We start from the raw sequence: 20,953 nt of genomic DNA, 5'->3' as shown, positions 1-20,953 counted from the left end.
TAAGATAACTTTGGAACCACTTAAGATGGGCTATTTCAAAAGGTACCAAATTCCCTGATCTTATAACTGAACCATTTAACTAGATCATCCTGTAAAGAGAAAGTGCGTTAAAAATACCAGTTAATTACTTTTTTTTTAATTCCCAAGGCACAAATAAGTCCTAGTTAACTGTCTTTGCACATTTATATATTTAGACATCAGGATATGACTATATAGCAGTCAAAGAGCCAGCAGGCACTTAGGTAGAGGACAACCGATTCTAAGTAATGGCCTGGCTGCCACTTGCTGTTGGTAGGTTATATTGAAAGACCCTGGGAAGAAAACCCTAGAAACCAAGGCCTTGTTAGCAATTCTTTTCTGGAGAACACACATGTACCTTCATTAGAAGTGTCAACATTGGGGCGCCTGGGTGGCGCAGTCGGTTAAGCGTCTGACTTCAGCCAGGTCACGATCTCGCGGTCCGTGAGTTCGAGCCCCGCGTCAGGCTCTGGGCTGATGGCTCAGAGCCTGGAGCCTGTTTCCGATTCTGTGTCTCCCTCTCTCTCTCTGCCCCTCCCCCGTTCATGCTCTGTCTCTCTCTGTCCCAAAAATAAATAAACGTTGAAAAAAAAAAAAAAAGAAGTGTCAACATTAAGAAATATTAACACCTTGATGTGCCGGGTGAATAGAATCCAAAGGCAGGTTCAATGGACTTGTCAGAAGCAATTAGCATTAAAGAAATCCCAAGGATTAAAAATTTAATAAAATACAATTTGAGGGTGGCAAAATGATCATCTTTTTCTCCCTCTCTGCATTTGGACTTTAGAGCTGTCCATATGACAAAGGCCTTGTATGCGGGGGGTGGGGGGGGCTCTTAAAATCCATTCATATCACATCAGATACATCACATAGAAATGGTTCTAATGGACTAGTCCATAACCTATTTTATTTCTGGAGGGATATTTCATGTGTCTGGAAATCCAACTACCAAGTGGTCCTAAATGTCTGGAACCAAATATATAGTGGATTAATGAAGGAATAAATGGTAAGCCCCAGCCAAAGTAAATTTCACCTACTGATGCATAGAAATTCAAGCCCTTTATCAATAGGAGAGGCTGTTAAGCTCTATCTCAGAGCCCTGGTACCCTTAATTTTTGCATCAGTGAACGAAGATCAGTTATCTGGCTCCTGGATAATCAATATATCGGGATCGGTGAACTAAGAAGAGAAGTTGCTCCCAGAGGTAGGCAGTGACCCTAGTAAAATATGACAGGTGAAGCCCCCCAAAGAGGGAAAAGACAAGACACTGACAGATACTCAAAGATATACTCAGGGTTATAAAGGCAGGAGACAAACCCTAAGTACCCTCCTAGCTTTGGGGGGAATTCGTGCATTATGGCTCAGTCCAAATTCATTTATTTATTCCTACACTTAAAGAACATTTACGTTCCAAACAGCTGCCCGAAATGAAGAAACTGGTCACTATATTGGGTAAAATCTAAAGTCTTCTAGCCCTACTATTCTGTAATTATTTATTGGGCATTCCGTGAAAAGCCCATACTGGCCATTCTACGTTCTCTGAATCTATTTCCAGGTGCCACTAAATAAAAACCCTAACTTGCATTCAGCTTATTCAGTAAAGAAGGCAGGAGAGCCTAAACTGCTTTAGAAAGATTTTCATCTTGCTGGGTATAATTTGTAAGTGTTGGTTCTCATCTGGGAGCACAACCCAGTAGAGTGGCACCTTTCCAGGGAGGCAAGAAACAAGACATTAACATATACGTCTGTGAAGGATGTGAAGGAATAAAGGCTGGGTAATATAGTTTCTATCTTGGGATTAGAGGACAGGTACATGTTGGGAGCGTCAGAGCCTCCTGAGAAGCCAGGTAAGAACATCCCAGAACTGCAATCCTCCCAAAGTCAAGGCCTTAGCCATAGTGTTGGTGAAATCAAGAAAGTGGCAGCCTGTGAGTATGGAACCACCAATAGGGGAACCCTCCTTCAATGTCAGGGTGACTCAGGACCACTGCTACACCAGGCGACATAATTTGACCTGCAGAGCTTTGAATCAGTATAAACCAGGGGGTGATGGTATTCTCTTGAAGTGTCGAGATTATTGAATGCACTTTGGGTTTACTGAAAGATTTGTTTATGCCTTCCTGGGTCCTCAACAAACGCCAGCCTTCTCCCAGAGTTATAGGTTTTCTAAATTGGAAGAGACTTCAGTGAACTTACTTGTTCAAAAATGACCTGGGCCCCCTAGGTGTGCTTCTTGTTCAGAGTACCTCCATGGGCACACGTGGGTACAGCTTCATTGCCCTCTGCCCGTTAGAGGAGACTACAAGCTGCACGAAGTGATGAGACCAGGGTGGAGACAGTCTGGGACGCCATGGCCAATGGCAGCCATAACACACAACGTAAGGGGAAGCATCCCAACCAACGGAACCAGCCTTTGTTTTCTTCATTTCACAGAAAATGGAGAGTGCCAGTGTGGGAGAACTAGGAAATTATTAGAGGACTATGTAGCCCACGTGGAGTATAGAAAACTATCTCCTTTTTTTTTTTTTTTTTTTTTTTTTTTTTTTGCAGCTAAGGGCTGGAGGGTTGATGAGGTTTGGGAATGTTTCCTAGTCATCTGTGAAGTTAGAGGCAGAGCCAGACTTGAGCCTTCCTCCCCTGCCCTGGGTCGTGCTGTTTCCTGCTGCCCCACAGTCTGAAACTGTCCATGGTTATTCTCTACACGGGGCAGGAAAAGGGGGCTTCATTTCCTGAGTGAGGGACCTATGACTTAGGCATTAATGACTTGTCTAGGGACACCCATGTGATGGTTATCTAATCTTTTAAAGAATCGTGTTCTAGTTTCAAAGGTGAAGTCAAGAGCCGGTTCTTTCCTTCCAGCTAAGTGAGACCTTACACAGAGAGCGTTGGCACACTAGATGGGAGTAAAAGCAAGTTTTGGTGCTTTTCCCTAAAACCCTAATGCTCTTGCAGAGGAGAGCGAGAGAATGTCAGGATGGGGTTCAGATCTGGCTGGAGCCGGATGGACCCTCATAATCTACATATCCTTACAAATTAATTAAGTGGTAATCTAATTAATGTCTGTATGCTTGAATTTTCTCATCTGGAAAACAGGGCCAGTAACAGAACTCATTCCATAAAGGTGTCGAGAGGGTGAAATGAGTTAATACATACAAACGGCTTTAATACAGCGCTTGGCACAGAGTTAAGTGTTAGGATGTCCAACTTGATATATTTACGTGACATTTGGAGGCCAGGGCAAGGCGTCACTTGGCCAAGAGGAGAGTTAAGAATTATAGCTTTTAGTTTTCTATGCAGGATACGGTCAGCTTTTCACTTCTCACTATCAGGCAGAAAAGGAGGCGCGGATTAATTGTGAGCCAAGTGCCCAGGGTTTAAACATCTCAGTACAAGGGCCAGAAAGTGAAGAAATAAGCAGAATCAGCAGCCCTCTATTTGCCACTTGAATTCAAATTCAATTCAAGCCAATTGGCTTGAATTTGGCCAATGAATTGAGCCTTTGATGACATTGGACTTTGGTCCAGACCTGATTTGTTCATTTTAGCCACTCTGACTGGCGTGAGGTGGTATCTCCGTGTGGTTTTGATTTGTGTTTCCCTGACTGTTTCTATTTCTCCACCAATTTTTACCTCTCTGTACATCAACGTGACTATCTGTCAAATCTATACTTAGTTCAGTTTAGCAAACATTTGCTGCGAGATGTTGTGTGTTTGGACACATTGCGGTAAGACTTGGTGACTTGGACGAAGGACAGGAGCTGGAAAGACAGCCTTCTTAGCCTCCTCCTCATCCGCTTCCCCTCCATCTATACTCCATCCTTTGTTCTTTTTTTTTTTAATTTTTTTTTCAACGTTTATTTATTTTTGGGACAGAGAGAGACAGAGCATGAGCGGGGGAGGGGCAGAGAGAGAGGGAGACACAGAATCGGAAACAGGCTCCAGGCTCCGAGCCATCAGCCCACAGCCTGACGCGGGGCTCGAACTCACGGACCGCGAGATCGTGACCTGGCTGAAGTTGGACGCTTAACCGACTGCACCACCCAGGAGCCTCTTTCCTTTGTTCTTCTTTAGCAAAACTCTTCAGAAGTCTTCTCTTTACTTCTGCCTCCAATTTCTCCTTCCTTTCTCACTTGAACTTGCCCCATTTATTTTATTTATTTATTTTGTTGACATTTATTTTTGGGGAGAGTGCAAGTGGGGGAGGGACAGAGAAAGGCAGACAGAGGATCTGAAGCAGGCTCTGCGCTGACAAGCTGACCAGAATGAGCCGGACGTGGGGCTCGAACCCACGAACCGCGAGATCATGAACTGAGTCCAAGTCAGATGCTCAGCCCCCTGAGCCACCCAGGTGTCCTGAACTTGCCCTATTTAAGCTTTCACCTCCTTCTCTCCACTGAGATGGTTCTTGTCATCCTATTCCAGATCTAATAGCCCATACTCAGTCCCAGTTTATTTAAACGCTCGGCAGCACGGAACACAGTCGATCACTCTCTCTCCCAAAACACTTGGCTTCCAGAGCACCCTACACTCCTGTTTGTCCTCCTGCTGGACTGGCTGCTGCTTCTCAGCTTGGAATTGGATGCTTCAGGGCTCAGTTCCCAGAGCTCTCCTTCTCTGTCTCCTCCTACTCCTTTGGTGGTCCCCTCCAGTCTCAAGTGTATGCTGAAGAACGATTGTAACTCTAGTCGGAACTGCTCCCAGTTCAAGATTCACGTATTCAACGACCTGCCAGACACCTCCACTTGGATGTTTAATAAGCATTTCAAACATCCCATTGTCCCACCGATCTCCTAATCCCCCAGCCTGCCATTTTTGGTAACTGACACCTCCCTCCCAGTGGCTCGGGTCAAAAACCTTTCGATTTTTTTCTTCATTCTTCTCTTTCTTTCATACCCCACATTCATCAGTGATTATGTTTACCTTTGCCTGAAAATTACTTCGAGAACACGAGCTCTTCTTCCCACCTCCACTGCCACCCCCAAGCCATTGCCATCCCTTGCTTAGAATTTTGCAGTCGCCTCCATTTCATCGGTCTCTACTTCCGTCCCTGTGCCTCTTTCATTAGCCCTTGACGTACAAGCCTATTAAAGTCAGATCATGTCACTCCTCGACTCCACCCTCTCCCCCATTATGACTTCCATGCCAGAGTCCAAGCCCAGGTCCTCATGGTGGTCAGCTGAATAATACTCCATGGTATGGACACAGCACAGTTTGTTCGTTCACTTGTCTATTGATGGGTGCTTGGATTGTTTCCACCTTTTGGAACGAATGATGCCGCCATAAACATCGGCGTGCCGGTATCTGTTGAAGTCCCCGTTTTCAATCCGTGCGGGTATATACCTGGGCGTGGAATTGTTGGCTCATACGGTAATTCTATGCTTGACTTTTTGAGGAACTTCCAAACTGTTTTCCATGGCAGCTGCACCCTTGTGCACCCCCACCAACGGTGCACAAGCTTCCCGATTTCTTCACGTCCTTGCCAACACGTGTTATCTTTTGCTTTTTGGAGAGTAACTGCCTCTTGTTTTTCCTTGAGGGAATCAACCGTCCTCCGGTCTTGGTGCCTTGCTCTTCCTGTTCCTTTTCCTTGGAACATTCTCCCACCAATATGCGTGGCTTGCTCCCCATCTCCTTCAAGTCTTTGCTCAAAGGCCTTCACTATTAAAATTTCGCCTCCGTTACCAGAGTGCCCTAGCCACTTTCCCCTGTTGTAATATTTTTTTTCCAGGCCCGGAAAGTTACAACTTTCTAACTTACAGGAAAATTTACTATTCCTATACTATCTGCCCTCCCCCACGTTTGTCACTGCTCTACCCCAGTGCCGAGAACAGTGCCTGATTCTTAAAGGAACTACTGCAAGAAATAACTGCGAAATTAATGAGTGATGCCAGAGCTGCGTCACCGTAAAGGACGAGCTGGACTAAGCTAGGCGGAGAGGGAGAGGGGAAGGGAGAGGTTTTCTGTGTTGAGGGAACACATGGGTTGCTATGGATCGGGCCTGCTTAATGTCATGGATGAGGGTCTTCTCAAGGCAGAGACCCCATAGCTGCGGAACACATCACTGGATTTTCTTTGCTCACTGTCCGTTAACACCTGTTTCCCCTGCCAGCACCGCAATTTGCTTACAGGCTGACGAGCGACCACTAGAGTCTGCTGAGTTTCGACGATGTGGATGTCAACAGCCCAGCATCCCCCAGCAGTCGCGTGAGAGGAGAAAGCCTGCCACCTGTGCCTGGATATAGGCGTATACGATTGTCATCTCGCCCCTACTGTTGTTACAGTTATTTCAGCACTAAGTGCAGGAACTTCGAGCTCAAGGCTCTTACATGGTGCTGTGGCCTCCTGCTGCTCCAGAGGGCTGGAAAGTCCCCTCCCCATCTCGGTCAGCAATGGGATTTGCCCCGGACCACGGTGGTGCCTGCTCCGTGCCGTCCCCGTGCTCTCTCGGGGAACCTAGGGCATCAGAGGAGATGCATGAAATCATGACAATTTGCATCACGGTTGGAGTAAATTGAGGGGTGCTGGCGACAAGGGCTGGGAAGTGTCCTCCTCTCTCTGACACCCTTCGCTTCCAGCTCCGCCAGGCAGCAGCTGGCTTGGGGACTCGGTCAGACTTCAAGGCAAGTAGAAAAAGAGGAAGAAAGGGAGGCGAGACAGATCTTTCTGGTCTGTTTTCTAAGTCCAAACCCTCCTGGAGGGGCTTTCTGGGCCCTAAAGGTGCTGTGTGGGCTTCTGTAGATGGAGAAGGAACATTTCCTATGGTGTCCCAAAGACATCCCTCTTCTTGGCCCCCGACTTGCCCCGGGCATCGGAGAACATGGATGGGGGCATAGAAGCAAATCTGAGTGAGTTATTTTGCAGCAACTCACAGCCACCCCTGCTTCTGGCCTGACCCATTTTCTCCAACTACAATGTGGCTCTAACAATCCCTGCTCGGCTCTCCATCTTGCCTAGAGGCTACTAGAGTTCATTAGATTAAAAAAAAAAAATCTATAAACTACTTTGAGCACCTTGGAGGTAAGTGCTCTATAAGTACAATGTAATAATAATAATGCTACAATAATTACCTTGATTAATTTATGCATAAGACAAAAAAAGATTCTTAATTAAGAGACATTCCAACAGCGTGAACACAGGCCCCATATATTGGAAAGTAATACCACCAGCAGGGATTCTAACTCTGGGCCAGAATGACAAGGATAATGAGCCACTCACCCTCACTCTGAGCGTCCTCTGCATGTTTTGGGTTCCTGGTGATGACTGTAGGCTCTGTGGCCAGCAGACTGGAAAGGCAGAAGATGAAAGAGGGGAGTTTGGGTGTTAAAATTACGTAAGACACAAGCTAACTTAACCTCATCGCACTGCAAGTAATTAAAAACCAAAGGTAAGCTAGTCAGTGGCATCAGTAAAATTCATGTTTTTCTTTAGATGTAGTCAAGATTTATGGATCGCCTATTGACTGGCCCTCCCTTCCCTAGATGGCAGCTGACATCTGTCCTGTGACTCTCTCTCCTCTTCTAGTGTAACTTTCTGCAGTCTTCAAGACCCTGTTGGGTGACAGAAGAATTGATTCTAGCTAAAGTGTTAATGGCTAACAACAGCAGTGTTTCCCCTGGGTACTTACTCTGCATTTGAACTGAAGTTTTCAATGTTTGTATTTGTAGAAACGACTAGACATTATGACGCTCGACTTAGGCTGCTGGGGATAAAAGCGTTAGAGCATGGAGTTCATGGCGTCCTTCGAATTATAGGGCCAAGCCATTTGGCACATGAGGCCGTTCTACAGGTGGTGTTAGAGGCTGAGAGATAGAATGGGCCTACAGCTTTCTATCAGCAGACCACATTAGCCCGTGGCTCATGCTTGCCCCTCGTGTTTTCACAGCAAGTCTGTGAAATGGATCTTGATTTCAGAACCAGATCTTGATTTCAGAATCAAATCCCCTCAAATACCTGCTCCAGGTCCTGTCTTTGATCTACTGACATCATTACCTTGTGCTCACTCTCAGCTAGGAACCGTACCACTGCATATGAATTATCCCAGCCAGCGTGGAAGCTTATCATGAGACAAGCCCGCCCAGGTATGGCTGGTTCTCTGCAGTGGGGTGTCGTGGAAAGAGCCATCTACAAGTTGCATCTTTGTAACCCGAGTTTTATCTGCACGACTCAGAGAAGACAGCTAAAGGAACGCTTTGGTAATAACCCTCGTGTTCTCATGCCTGTCCAGTCTGGAATAGTTACAAAAAATATATTGTGCTTTAATCCATACCCGCGGTTTTAGGCATAGTCATTCACACGTGCTGTCGAAATTCTCAGGTGTGCAGCGAGGATGGAAAAGCACATGAATTAACACCCGGGTGAGCAAGAGCCAGGCACAGAGTCTGCTGGTGTGGAACATACGCCGGGCGGAGAAAGCACCTTGGCCTGGGAACCAAGACACCTGGACTCGTGTCCCACCTCTGACACTGACTGAGCCCTCTCTGGGCCTCTGCCAAATAAAAGGGCAGCACGATCAATTTCTAGGTCTTAGTTCCCACTCTGACGTTATAGGACTCTATGCATATCATGTACCCCAAATGGCCCTCATCCACACGAGATGTATGACCCTGCCTGAGGCAGTTTGCACGGAACAGAAATCAAAACCGTAAGCCACAGAGCGGAAGCTCCAATGGTAGGATTTCCAGTGTTATCGTTATGGGAAGAATGGGGACAATGTTGAGGACTGAGGGCGAGGTCTGCCAGGTCACAGGTGGTGCTTGATCTACACAAGGTCAAGGTGTTCAATCTGGGCCCATGGGTACCAGCAAGTCCCCGGCACCCGGCTTGGGCTCCAGGTATAAACTTAGGGGGTCTGTGGGCTCACTGTGGGCTGACTATTTAGTTTTAATGCCCAAAACCAATTTTAAATAAAATAAAGGAACCCCCTAAATATTCTAGATGGGGCTTTCTTTTTTTTAGAGGGACATTTCAAGACTAGTTTCACACAGGTTTAGCCGAAAGGGAAATTAAACTCTACATTTAAATGGGAGATTACGCACAAAGGAATCCATTACTTTCAATATTTCTCAGCAGGAGGGCTCAGAGTTATTTAAATAAGTTTAGATATTAAACCTAAAGTAGCCATTAAAGCAATGTGGATTTGTTTGTCTGTTTTTTTTTTCCCCCAGAAATCTTTTTTTCCAGCTGACTGAAAAAATCCATTGCTTAACCAATGGAGGATATTTTAATGCATTAAAAAAAAATCCAGGGACTTTTTAATATAGCACTTCCTTTGAATTTTTAAGTAGCATCTTACAGTAAGTGTCATCCTTTGGACAGATTAACCAAAGCGCATTCCCTTCCCCGCCCCCACCCTGGGCAGAACAGCGCTAATATAAACACCGACATTAAACCATATTGGCTATGGAAGAGGCTTTGATTGTCATTGAGATTATTTTAAAAGTTATTTAGGCCCCCCTGTTCCATCTCTGCAAACCACTGAGAAAACGTTGCGCCGGGTTTCTCTTTGCGACATTTCTTTGGGGATTCATAAATATTGATTGTACCGTAAAAAAATTGATGGAATCTTGAAACAGACTGCAGTTGAGGCAGCTGGGGAATTTACTCAATTTTTCTCAATCGCTGCAGTCTATAAAAAGAGGAGATTTTGCAAATTGTTTCTCACCTTGTCTTTTTAGTATTTAATAGCTCTCAATTCTATAGCCTCCTGAACCATGCGCTGGGCATGTTTTCTATCAAAACAGAATCAGGCCTATTCAATGGGAATTAAAAGGTGGGAGCCGGTTATGAGTGGGTTAAACTCTGCCCTGTCCTCCACCTTCTCTCTTCCTCCCCTCCTGGCACCTTCTCTCAGCTTTCTGTGTCCTGCTGCTTTGGTCATAGCCCTGCACCTATCCCACAGATGCCCACATTGTGCCCTGGATTATCCCTTCTCCTCCTGGCCCAGGGCCGTGATGGAAACGAAGTCAAAGAAGCGAATGTCAGAGGCTCGCTGCGGTCCTGCCTTTCACCACACTTGGTAGCTGTTAAACCACACTCCTAGCAAGATAACCCTGCTCTCTCTTTAGACAGCAGAACTCTTCACCATCCTGGCGTCCTGCCCCCCATCCGGCTCCAAACTACCTCTTTAATCTTATTCTCACCACTGTCCTTCTGGAACCCTAGTGTCTTTGGTCCCCTCGTTGTCTGTCCCTCAAAACAACTACTACAGGCTTATACTTTTCCATCATTCCTGGAATGTTCTCCTTACCTTCCTTCTGTGGCGGGCAGAATAATGTCATCCCGACCCTCTGCCCCCGTGTCTACGTTCTAATTCCCAGAACCTGTGAATCTGTAAGGTTATGTGGTAAAGGGAAACTAGGGTTGCTAATCAGCTGACCTTAAGATAGAGGGATTATCCTGCATTATCCCTTGGGGCCCCGTGTAATCACACGGATCTTTAAAAGTGGCAGGGGGAATTGGAAGGAGGCATCCGAGAGACGGCAGCGTGAGAAAGGGCCCCAACATGGCTGGCTTTGGAGGATGGGGCCATGAGCCAAGGAAGGCAGGTGGCCTTTATAAGCTAGAAAGGACGCCATAAAAGGCAAGGGAGCAGAGTCTCCCATGGAACCTCTAGAAAGAACTGGTCCTGGAAGCACCTTGATTTTACCCAGGGAGACCTGTGCTGAAATTCTGACCTGCGGAACTGAAAGATAATATATTTGTGCTGTTTGAAGCCACTAAGTTTGTGGTAATCACCCTTAACCACACCTGCCAAGTCCATTTAGCCCCATAGGGTAACATTCACAGGTTCCGGGGATTAGGGTGATTCTAATCTTTGGGGGTGATTATCCAGCCTGCCACACTGGATAACAAGAGGTGGCTCTGCCAGCTCCTGGACGAGAACCTAAGGATAGGGAGGGGATAAGCCCAGTCAATTGACATTGAAATTATTGTTGGGTTCAATGTTGGGATTTCTCATAGGAGGCATAGGACATGGCATTGATCTCATTGATCTTGAATTAATCATCCATGGAAGCAAGTAGAAACCCCTTTTGTCTTAGCCATTGAATTATTTTTTCTCTTGTTACACTTTGCCATCTGAGGTCCCGTGACTTGTCCAAGATTCTACACGGCCGGTGAATTTATAAATCACACGTGGCACCTGAATGGGCCTGAGATGAACCCTCCTTGGAGGTATCTGTAGGCTCAGATGCTCTAGATGAGGGGAGCCAGTCCTTGATGACAATCCCCTCTCTACTCCACAAGACACAAAGCATGAAAACATCAAAGCATCATGTATCAAATGTATATTATGTGAGGAGCCCTGGGCTGGAGCCCCTGCCCTCAAGGAGCTTCCAGGCTGGTAAGTAGTTGGGAGCTGTCCACGGAGGGTTTCAACACCAACCATACGATATTAAGTAGTCTGAAAGTGTTGAGGACAGAGGGCATCCATGCGGGATGTGGATGGTCTCATGGTGGTGGTAGGGCTGGTAAGGGAAACAATGGGTAGCTAGAAAGGGGTGGAGTGGCTTGGAAGGATACCCCAGGCAGCAAGAGCAGAATAATAAGCAAAGAAGCAGAGTAGAAAATCTCATGCCTATGAGGGAAGCCATGAGGAGAAGTGCAGTCCAGGGATAAGAAGGTAGGGTTTCAGGTTTCTGGATTCTCCTTAATCATGGCCGCCAAGACCTAGCTCAGGTGTGGTGGTCTGTTTACTTATGTATTTAGTTATTCATTTATTTGAAGTTTATTTATTTATTTTGAGAGCGAGGGAAAGCAGGGAAGGGGCAGAGGAAGAGGGAGAAAGAGAGAGTCGACACAGGGCTCGAACTCAAGAACTGTGAGATCGTGACCTCAACGAAAATGAACGGTTGGACACTTAACCTACTGAGCCGCTCGGGCACGTGGGGGTTTATTTCTGAAACCAGCTCTTCTCCTATGCCCCTGACACTCAGTCTCCAACTCGACTGAAATAGCTCTGTTACCTCTAAAGCATTCCTGGACTAATGCCACCCCCCGTGAGCTCCGGGGAAAGCTGGCCAGGACAGAGGACAGATTCCAGACCCACCCTTATCTGGGCCGAGGCATCTGGCAGGATCCAGGAGGGCATCGTGACCGGGATGAAGGAGACAAGGCCTCACCCCATCTGTCCTGCAGAGCTGGTGCAACAGGGAGTTTGGGTTATGAGTTTACCTGAGAGAGAAACAGACCATGAGATGGAGTCCCCCAGATTTCCCCCCAAAGCTCCGCTGGTTTCTGTGGTCCCCGCCAGTGGCCTTTCATTGATGCAAACCCCCGTTCCCAGACTCCCCTCGCTGCAAAATCAGCTCACCTCCAAATTTCCTTCCTATCCAGAAGCTCAGCCCCTCCGGAGTCCGCTTCTCCACAGACCTCCACTGCCTCCACTCAGAGGAGAGTGATTTCCCTGCTTCTCTGGCCCGTCTACTTGTTCTTGGTGGGGATGCTGGCCTGCCTCAAGCTCCTGTATCCCGCCAGGAAGCAGAAGCCTCTCCATCTTCGCTTCTGAAGGATATATGCTTTGTAGGAATTTTCTGTTGGCAGCTGTTTTCTTCAGGCCCTTGGATACATTATTCCCCGTCTTCTGGCCTCCGAGATTTCTGTCGAGAAGTTGGCTCTAAGTCAGCTATGAGTCCTACTCCTGCTCTTCGAAGATAATGTTTCTCTTTTTCTCTCTCGCTGCTTTAAAGCTGTCCTCTGCTCTCGTACTCTAGTTGCAGTGAAATTAATTTTGTCACCATGTCCCAAATGGCCTCCGTGCCCTTCTCTGTATTCCCCATCCTTTCGTCTTTCCACGCTGTGTCCTGACCCGCCACCGGGCCGTCATGCCTCGCCTGGCTCACTTTCTCGTGGCCCCTCAGGTGGATGCCAGCTAGTTAATCCCCTGCGCCGCTCTTTCTGCCTCGCGGCTTGCTCGCCTCTCTCCTGTTCCTCCACCCACTGGGCCTCGCAGGCATTGTCACACCAAATCTGACCATGTCGCTCCTGAGCTTAACATATCAAGTGATTTCCCATTTCTTATGGGCAGGTGACCGCCCCCCCCCCACCCCCCCGCCACCGGCTTCTTAACAGGAGACTTGGGCCTTTGCACATCTCCAGGCTGATTTCATGTTATTTTCTGCCCTTAACCTTGTGCTCTAAGAACCCTGATCGGTTTCAAATTCTCCCATGCCCCTGAACACACACACACACACACACACGCACACCTCTCCAAATTGCTCCTCCACCTAATGCCTCTGTTAATGCTGCTCCTTCTATCCAGAAAGCTCTTCTGTCCCCTTTTGTCTAATGAAGCCACATTGAATCTTTGGGCCGTAGTCATTATCCTCATCTCTGCCTCTTCCCCAGACCCCCCCACCTGCTGCTCCCATAATACACTTTGCATATTGCTATCACTGCACTGACCACAAACAACCAAGTTCATCTTCCTCTCTAGATTGCAAGTTTCTTGAGCAACCGTGTCTTGTTAATCTTTAGATCCCCGGCGCCCAACACCTTGCCTGAGACAGAGAAGGTAACCCAGTGAATGTTTGAATGATTGACAAATTATTACATAAAATTTGTATGAAAATTCCCTAAGTTTTCACATCCTTGCATGAATCAATAATGTTAGCCCTATTCTAGGTGTGGAAGACTATAGACCAAGGTCCTCATCTCCAACAGCACAGAAAATGAAGGTGAAGGTCCAAAGATCTCTGAAGCAGTAAATCTCTCTGACCCGACCTGCACTGACTGACTTCACTCTTCTCCCTCTTAACTCTTGCAATCGGTCCTTAACACATGATCTAGGCTTTGATAATCTGCTGCCTTCTACTCTTTAATGAGAATGCAGGTGGAAAAACCAATAGACTGAGTGTTCGCTATTACCTTTTCTATCCGTTCAGTTCAACACTTCGGTCGTATGAATTGATGGTGTAGAAATTAGTCACTAGAAAAGTCTGTTTGACTAAATATCGCTGCCCACATGGTGGTCTCCATGGGGTGGAGCCTGAGACGTTGCCACAACACCTCCCTGGGGAGGGACTCGGGTTGGGGATTGACAGGATGCAGCCAATGGGAAAAGGTGGTGTCCACAGCGATAGGCCAGCCTGCACCAGGACAGCCCAGCCGGAGGTGTGGAGGCTCGGATCTGGCTTGCACAGGAATTAAACAAGAGACATGGTGGCCGCCATGTTGGCAAATGGCAGCCCCTAAATGCTTAGCCGGAGTGGGGCTGACGGGACCAAAGCAGGGCCCAAGGGCTAGACAAGCTGGGGTTTGGCCAGTTATCAGGACTGAGACTCAGGAGAACAAGCAGGGGTCCCAGTTACCGAAACTGGGGCCCAAAGTGGGACACAGCCTCAGGAAGAAGGTGTCATCCGGCATCAGAAGTCTTACAGGGACTGGCAGCCAAGCTAACCTGGACCAGGGGCGTCTGGACTCCTTAGTCAATACATTTATCACTGAGGACAGCCCGGCTTGAGGTTGAGCGGGTGTGGCAGGAGAGGGAGGGGTTCTGCCAAGTGGCCCAGCTGGAAGATACGGCTGCGCTGGGCAGACACTGACCACAGCGGGCCAAAAAGGCAGCAGGTAGCGAAAGCTGATGAGGACCCAGGAAAGAAAGAGATGGGACAAGGCCGGAAGCCCACAATACGAAGTCAAGATGGGATGAGGTGGGGCTGGGGAGAGGCTGGGAGGCTGGTGGTCAAGGTGGCACCGAGGGCCTTCAGCCAGACGCGTGGGTGGTGAGTCAGATTCTGGGCAGTCCCACTAGGTACTAAAGCCCACCGTAGGCTACACGTCCAAGGTGCCAGGAGGTAAACAGGGCATCAAGGGTCAAGGTGATGATGATGTTCTGATATGAAGGGGACTGGGTAGGACAAGGTTAAGACCTGAGTCTGTGGTCAGGGTCCCAGGAAGTCCTGGAGGCAAGGGAGAAGAAAGCAAAGTCTATATTTAGGATTCAGGTGAGAAGGAGGTCATGAAGCTTATAAGATGCTCAAATCCAGGGGAGCCAAAGAACCCTAAAGGGCAGAGACCTGGCCCAGAGGGGCTTTCTAAGGTCTTCCTTCCAGCAATCCGGAGCAAATGGCGTCTGGATAGGCTGTGTTTGTCAGGTTCTCCAGAGAAACAGAGCCAATGGTAAGACAGGCATTATAAAAAATTAGCCCGTGCAGTTGTGGAGGCAAGAAGTCCCACGATCAGTCATCGGCAAGCGGGAGACCCAGGAAAGCCAGAGCTGCTAGAGGCCTGAGAGCCAGAGAGCTAACGGTGTAGATCCCAGGCTCAGTCCCAAAGCCTGAGAAGCAGTACTGCTGAGAGCAGGAGATTCTTGTCCCAGCTCGATCGGACAGATCCAGAGGGAACCCTTTCTTCCTCCACTTTTTGTTCTATTCGGGCCTTCGGCGAGTTGGACGAGGCCCACCCACATCGGGGAGGGCCGTCTGCTTTACTCATTCTGCGGATTCACATGCTGATCTCTTCTGGGAACACTTTCACAGACACGCCCGGAATAATGCTTAGGCAGATACGTGGGTGACCATGGCCCAGTCAAGTTGACACGTAAAATTAACCATCAACCAACCACGTGGGCGAGCGGCACGGATCCTGCCTCCCCGCCTGCGGCTCGGGGATGCCCAGTGCAGTCTCCTCGCAGATCTATGGCTGACGTTGACTCCACTCTGGCCGGTCAGGCAGCCCCACGCCACTCCCCAGCCCAGGGCTCGGGACATCAAATGCTTTCAGGTAGGATCTTCTCGTGATGAAACCTAAGCGTGGTTTCTTGCTTTTATCTTCATTGGAGCCATCTTGTCCAGCTGACCGATTTGCTGATTCCTGGCCTCCGCTTGGTAAGCTTCCAGCTCATTTTCACGCTACGCTGCGCAGTTCTGCCTCCTTAATGTAGTTTTAAACTTGTATTCAATAAACAATGGGTATAAAATCAAATTAATTGTCGGACACTCCATGCTGTTTAATTTTCAGGCTCCCGTTTCGCCAGTATTTCTTCTGAGGACAACTAGGCGTGGAGTGCCAGGCATCTGGGATGGCCCTTCTTGAGCGCCCCTGGGGAGGAGGAAGAGGAGGGAAAAGAGGAGAATGCAAAACCTCCTGGGAGAAGTGTTGGTGGAAAGGGCCACACCCTTTACTACCAGGGTATGCCTTTGGCCCAGTTAGTTGGCTTCTCCCGACGGTCTGGGGAGCAATGCCTGTGAGGGGTGATGCGTTTGCTCGGGCGGTGAGTGGGGCCATGCCCACCTTCCCCATGGCCCTGGGTCCCCACAGTCTGGCTGGGCTTGCCTTGCGCGAGGAGCTCCAGCGCGACCACGTGGCCTCCTCACCTCCTCGTTACCCTGGGCACGTGTCAAACACCAGCCTAGTGCCCTCTGACTTCTGGGGGCCCCGCCCACTCTCCAAGTGCTTCCTGGAAGCCCCTCTCCCTAGACTTGAGGTCAAGGGGAGGCACACCTTCCTCTCCCACGAGACGCGGGCCTCCCAGCACACCCACAGTTCACACTCTCCCCAAACACCCTTTCGCCGCTTCGACTTCAGCCTTCTTATACCCCTGATGTGTGCGAGGCTACGTACTTCACAGGTGGCCCATACCTCACTTTTAAAGATGGGGGCATCGCTCCTATTCGATTGGTTTGGCTTTCGGACTCACTAAAAGGAACCTGCGCTGGGGTGTGAAAGTAGAAGATGTAAAGGATGAGCCTAAAACACCTGCTTGTGCCAGAAGGTAAAGAAAGGCTCTCGGAACAGAGGGGACGTCGGGAGACCCAGGGGCCGGCTTGAAGGCTCCCAGGGGCCCCATCTGGGACAATGTGAGCACCACAATGATTAGTGAGGGTAGAATTATAACCCATGGAAGAAAAACAGAATTCTTGGGTCCGTGCTTATGCTAAGAAAGGAAACGGTTATAAAAACCGGAAGTGTGTCTGTAGCATTTTAACCCCCTGCACCGTTCCCCACCCGCCCACCCAGGAGCTTTCACCGACAGGCACTCTCTCGATTCCGTTCTTCCCATTGTCAGCGGAAGAAACTGAAACCTGGGAAGACGTGGTCACTTCCCCAAGACTGCTTAGTGGCCGGTTGGTGACAAATCCAGGACTAGACCCTCAGGTCTTTGGACCTTGGTCCTCTCCCAGGCAGGGGGTGCAACTCGTGACCACGAATGACCTTCAGCCCCCACTGCTCCAGGCATGCCTCTGTCCTGGGCCTGGCCAGCGCTTTAGCCTCCTGGGTACAATGTCCTTGGAGCAGACCTCATAGGACCCCACCGCTCTCCCATCTCCTGGCCCCCACGCCAAAAACTTATTAAGCAGCCGCCTGTCACCTCCACCTTAATAAATAAGAATCTCTTTTCAGCTCCTTTGTCTTCCTCACCTCGGGGCCCACCTCCTGTAACCACACTGTCAATTACACCTCATGTCTAGCAAGGCCAGAGCTAATGAAAAGCAATAGAGAATTCACTGTCTTTTAATGAGGGAAACATGGCTTTTTACAGGGAACAATTTATTGGGCCAATTCCCCCCGTCCATCACCCAGGGGAGTTGCTGCCTTTTTGTACCCTGTGTTTGTTACTGTGTCAGGCACTGTGTAAAATTGCCAGCCAAGCACCGAGGTGAAGGCTCTGACTCAATTTACGGGGTGACATCTCCAATCTCCCTCCTTGGATCGGTAAGTGATCCTGGCAATGATATGCATAGAAATTAATTACTCCACCCCTTCTGCTCCCTGGCAGCCAGGACTGGGGCAGCCAGGACTCCTCCCTGGCATCCGGAACAGCTGGGCCGACAGGCCACTGACCTACATCATCTCTACTTGCTTGTCCTGGCGGGAGTCCGTAGGGGAGACAGAGGACCACACTGCCAGAAAGACAAGAGAAACACAGGGAGGAGGGCGTCTTGGTCTGCTTAAGCCCCGTTGAAGGTCAAAAGCAAGTACCAGGTCCATCACCATTTCCAAGATGGAGAGGGAGGCAGGAGATACAGGAAGAACTCCCCAGGCTGAGATTCAGGAGGTGCCTCATGCTGCCACTGATTTTCTCTGTGGACTTTGGGCTTGACACTTCATCCCTAAAGTAAAATGCTTCAATCAGAGCAATTGCTCTGATGCTCTGCCAGAGCCTCCCTCCCCGTCCTCCTCCCCACCTGTCTCTGGATAACATAGTAGGCTGCTCCCAATCATTGTGTTTTAGACTCGACTGAGCTGCGCGACCTTGGGCAAGTCCCTTTCCTTCCCCGCACTTTGTAGAGTCATATGTTCATGATCTACCTCCTCCCAAAGATGGCTTTGGGAGTCAGATGAAAGAAAGTTGCTTTAAGACATAAGATCGTATCATTTCAGTTCCAGACCTAGCTTTAGCTTGGAGGAATTAGGAAAAATGACCATTGGGAGGCACACCAAGGGTTCCTGAGTTAAAGTGTCTCCCATGTTTCTTGTGATATCTTAAACTCTGCCATCAAGGATTCATCTCTTGGTGACTTCAGCTTTAACTTTCTAATGATAAGTTAGTTTTTATTAGGTGCTCACTCACTCCGTCCCAAGTATCATATTTCGATTGCCGTAACCCTTACGTAGATCATCACAACACATTTGCAAAGTAAATATTGTGGCCATTTTATGAAATTGGGGCTCTGCAGGTTAAAATAACTGACCCAGGCCCCTCTGTAAATGATGAGGACAGAAGACTTTTTAAAATAGACTCTACTGAGGTGTAATATGCAAACAGTAAAATGCACACATTTTAAGGATATGTGTCATGAGTTTTGACAAATGTATACATCCATGTAAGTACTGCCACAGTCAAGACATGGAACATTTCCATGACTCCAAAAGGTTTCCTTGTCCCCCTACCCAATCAATTCCCACTCCGTCCCAGACAAACACTGATCTGTTTTCTTCAGCATTGATTAGTTTTTTTTGTTTTTTGTTTTTTTTTTTTGCAGAAGTCACTATATACTCTTTTGTATTTGGCTTTTGTTCAACCAGCATAATGTTTTATGCACATGATTGTGCACAAACCAGTTGGTTCTTTTTATTGTTGAGTATTTGTTTATCCACTTGTCTCTAGATGGACATTCTCATTCTTTCCTGTTTTTTGCAATTATGGAAATAGTTATTATGAATAATTTTTAACGAGCTTTTGTATGAACAAATGTAGCTTTTTCATAGATTTCTTAGGACTTTTTAAGTACCTATTTCTGCAAATAAAGACACTTTTGCTTTTTCCTTTCTAATCTATAACATTTTTATTTTTTTTTCTTGAATTATTGCACTAGCTAAGACCTCCAATACAATATTAAATAGGAGTAATGAGAATGGATGTATTTTTGATGTTTTCAATAGTAGGAGAAAAATATTCAGTATTTGACTGTTAAGTATGCTGTTAACTATTAATTTTTCATAAATACCCTTCATTAGTTTAAGGAATTTCCTTTTCATATCTTGTTTGTTGAGAGTTTTTATTTTTTTTAACCGCGAGTGAGTGTTGAGTCTTGTCAAATGCATTTTCTGCATCTGTTTTAATAAGCATATAGTATTTCTTCTTTATTCTGTTACTATGATGAATTACATTGACTGACTTTTGAATGTTAAACCAATCTTACACTTCTGGTATAAATCCCACTTGGCCATGGTATATCACCCTTTTCTTATATGTTGTTGTATGCAATTTACTAATAATTTATTAAGGATCTTTATGTCTGTATTCATGAGCATATCATTTCTTTTCTTGTAATGTCTTTGGTTTTGGGGTCAGGGCAATGGTCTCAATCTTCATAAAATGACTTGGGAAGTGTTCTTTCTTCTTTATTTTCTGTAACAGTTTGTGGAAGATTGGCTTTTTCTTCCTGATATTTATTTGTAAAACTTCCTGGAAAGCTTTTTATTATTATTACTATTATTAATATTATTATTACTAATTAAATCTCTTCAATAGATCTATAGGACTCTAGATTTTCTATTTCTTCTTCAGTCTTTGTCATTTGTGTCTTCTTAACAGTGTGCCTATCTCATCCAAGTTGTTGAATTTATTTGCATAAAATTACTCCTACTATATCCTTACGATCCTATTGATGTCTCTACCCTTGGAGCCAGGATTTTAAAGCAATTCTGTCTGACCCCAAAGTTTGTGCTTTGACTTCCACGCGATCCTATTCCTGCAATGAAATGCGGTCTCCCTGGGAGAAGCCATGTATGAAGTCCGCAGGAGGAGAGACCTTAACAGCACCTGAAAGCCAGGGGAAGGCCAGGTTTGCTAGAAGGAAATCCATATGTGTGTTCAGTAATGAACCAGGGACAAAGTGGCCAGGGAATTAACTGAGGGGCCTCAGGAAAGGCAGAAGGAAGGAAGCAGTAACAGTGTTATTTCTTTAAGCACAAACTTAGACTGCATGAGCCCGCCAGGGTCTTTTATGCTGCCAAGGGTGGGTGTTTTGAGGTGGGGGGGGGGGTACAGAAAAAGAAGAGGTGACATTGCTTTACTGAACGTACGCGCAGCATTCTGAGTTGGGTTTGCCTGTGGCAGCAGGTCCCAGATGATGATTAAATCTCTTTCATAGTTTTCGCCACTTATTCCTCTGCAACACTGTTGGCTTTACAGCACATGGTGACAGCATGTGGCTCTAGCTTGGCACAAATACAGAATGTACTCGCCCAGAAGCCATCCTCCCCTTTTCCTCTCAAGCTGCCAAAGCTTGTCTTCTACCCTAGAGGCTCAGGCTGCCAGACAGTTGCTTTCCCAGCGTTCTCTGCGAGGAGGAGTGGCCCTGCGACCAGTTGGAGTACAAAGACAAGTCTGTTGGTGGACTTCAAGGGGGCAGATTTTCCTCTTCTTCTGGTGAGCACTCACACAGTCCCACCCTGGTTTCTCGCCCTTTAACCTGGTTATATGGAGACAGGATGCCTGGGGCTTGGAGCAGTTCTTTTGGGACTACGAGGCAACAAGCCTGGGTCTGGAA

General features: G+C 47.4%; 1 long non-coding RNA gene across 1 annotated transcript in view; it reads left to right on the top strand.

Annotated features, from left to right (window-relative positions):
• The window catches only part of LOC109493439, a 44,473-nt gene extending 34,806 nt beyond the window's left edge, over window positions 1–9,667 (top strand). The window contains exons 2-3 of the long non-coding RNA XR_002147684.3: window positions 8,024–8,209; window positions 8,331–9,667. This is a non-coding gene — a long non-coding RNA (uncharacterized LOC109493439). The remainder of the gene's footprint in view (window positions 1–8,023; window positions 8,210–8,330) is intronic.
• The last annotated feature ends 11,286 nt before the right edge of the window (window positions 9,668–20,953 follow it).

Source organism: Felis catus, chromosome D3 (genome assembly GCF_018350175.1).
Source record: "Felis catus isolate Fca126 chromosome D3, F.catus_Fca126_mat1.0, whole genome shotgun sequence".
In the NCBI taxonomy this organism is placed as follows: Eukaryota; Metazoa; Chordata; class Mammalia; order Carnivora; family Felidae; genus Felis; species Felis catus.
Note: the sequence above shows the minus strand (reverse complement) of the source record. Positions and strands in the feature narration are given on the sequence as shown.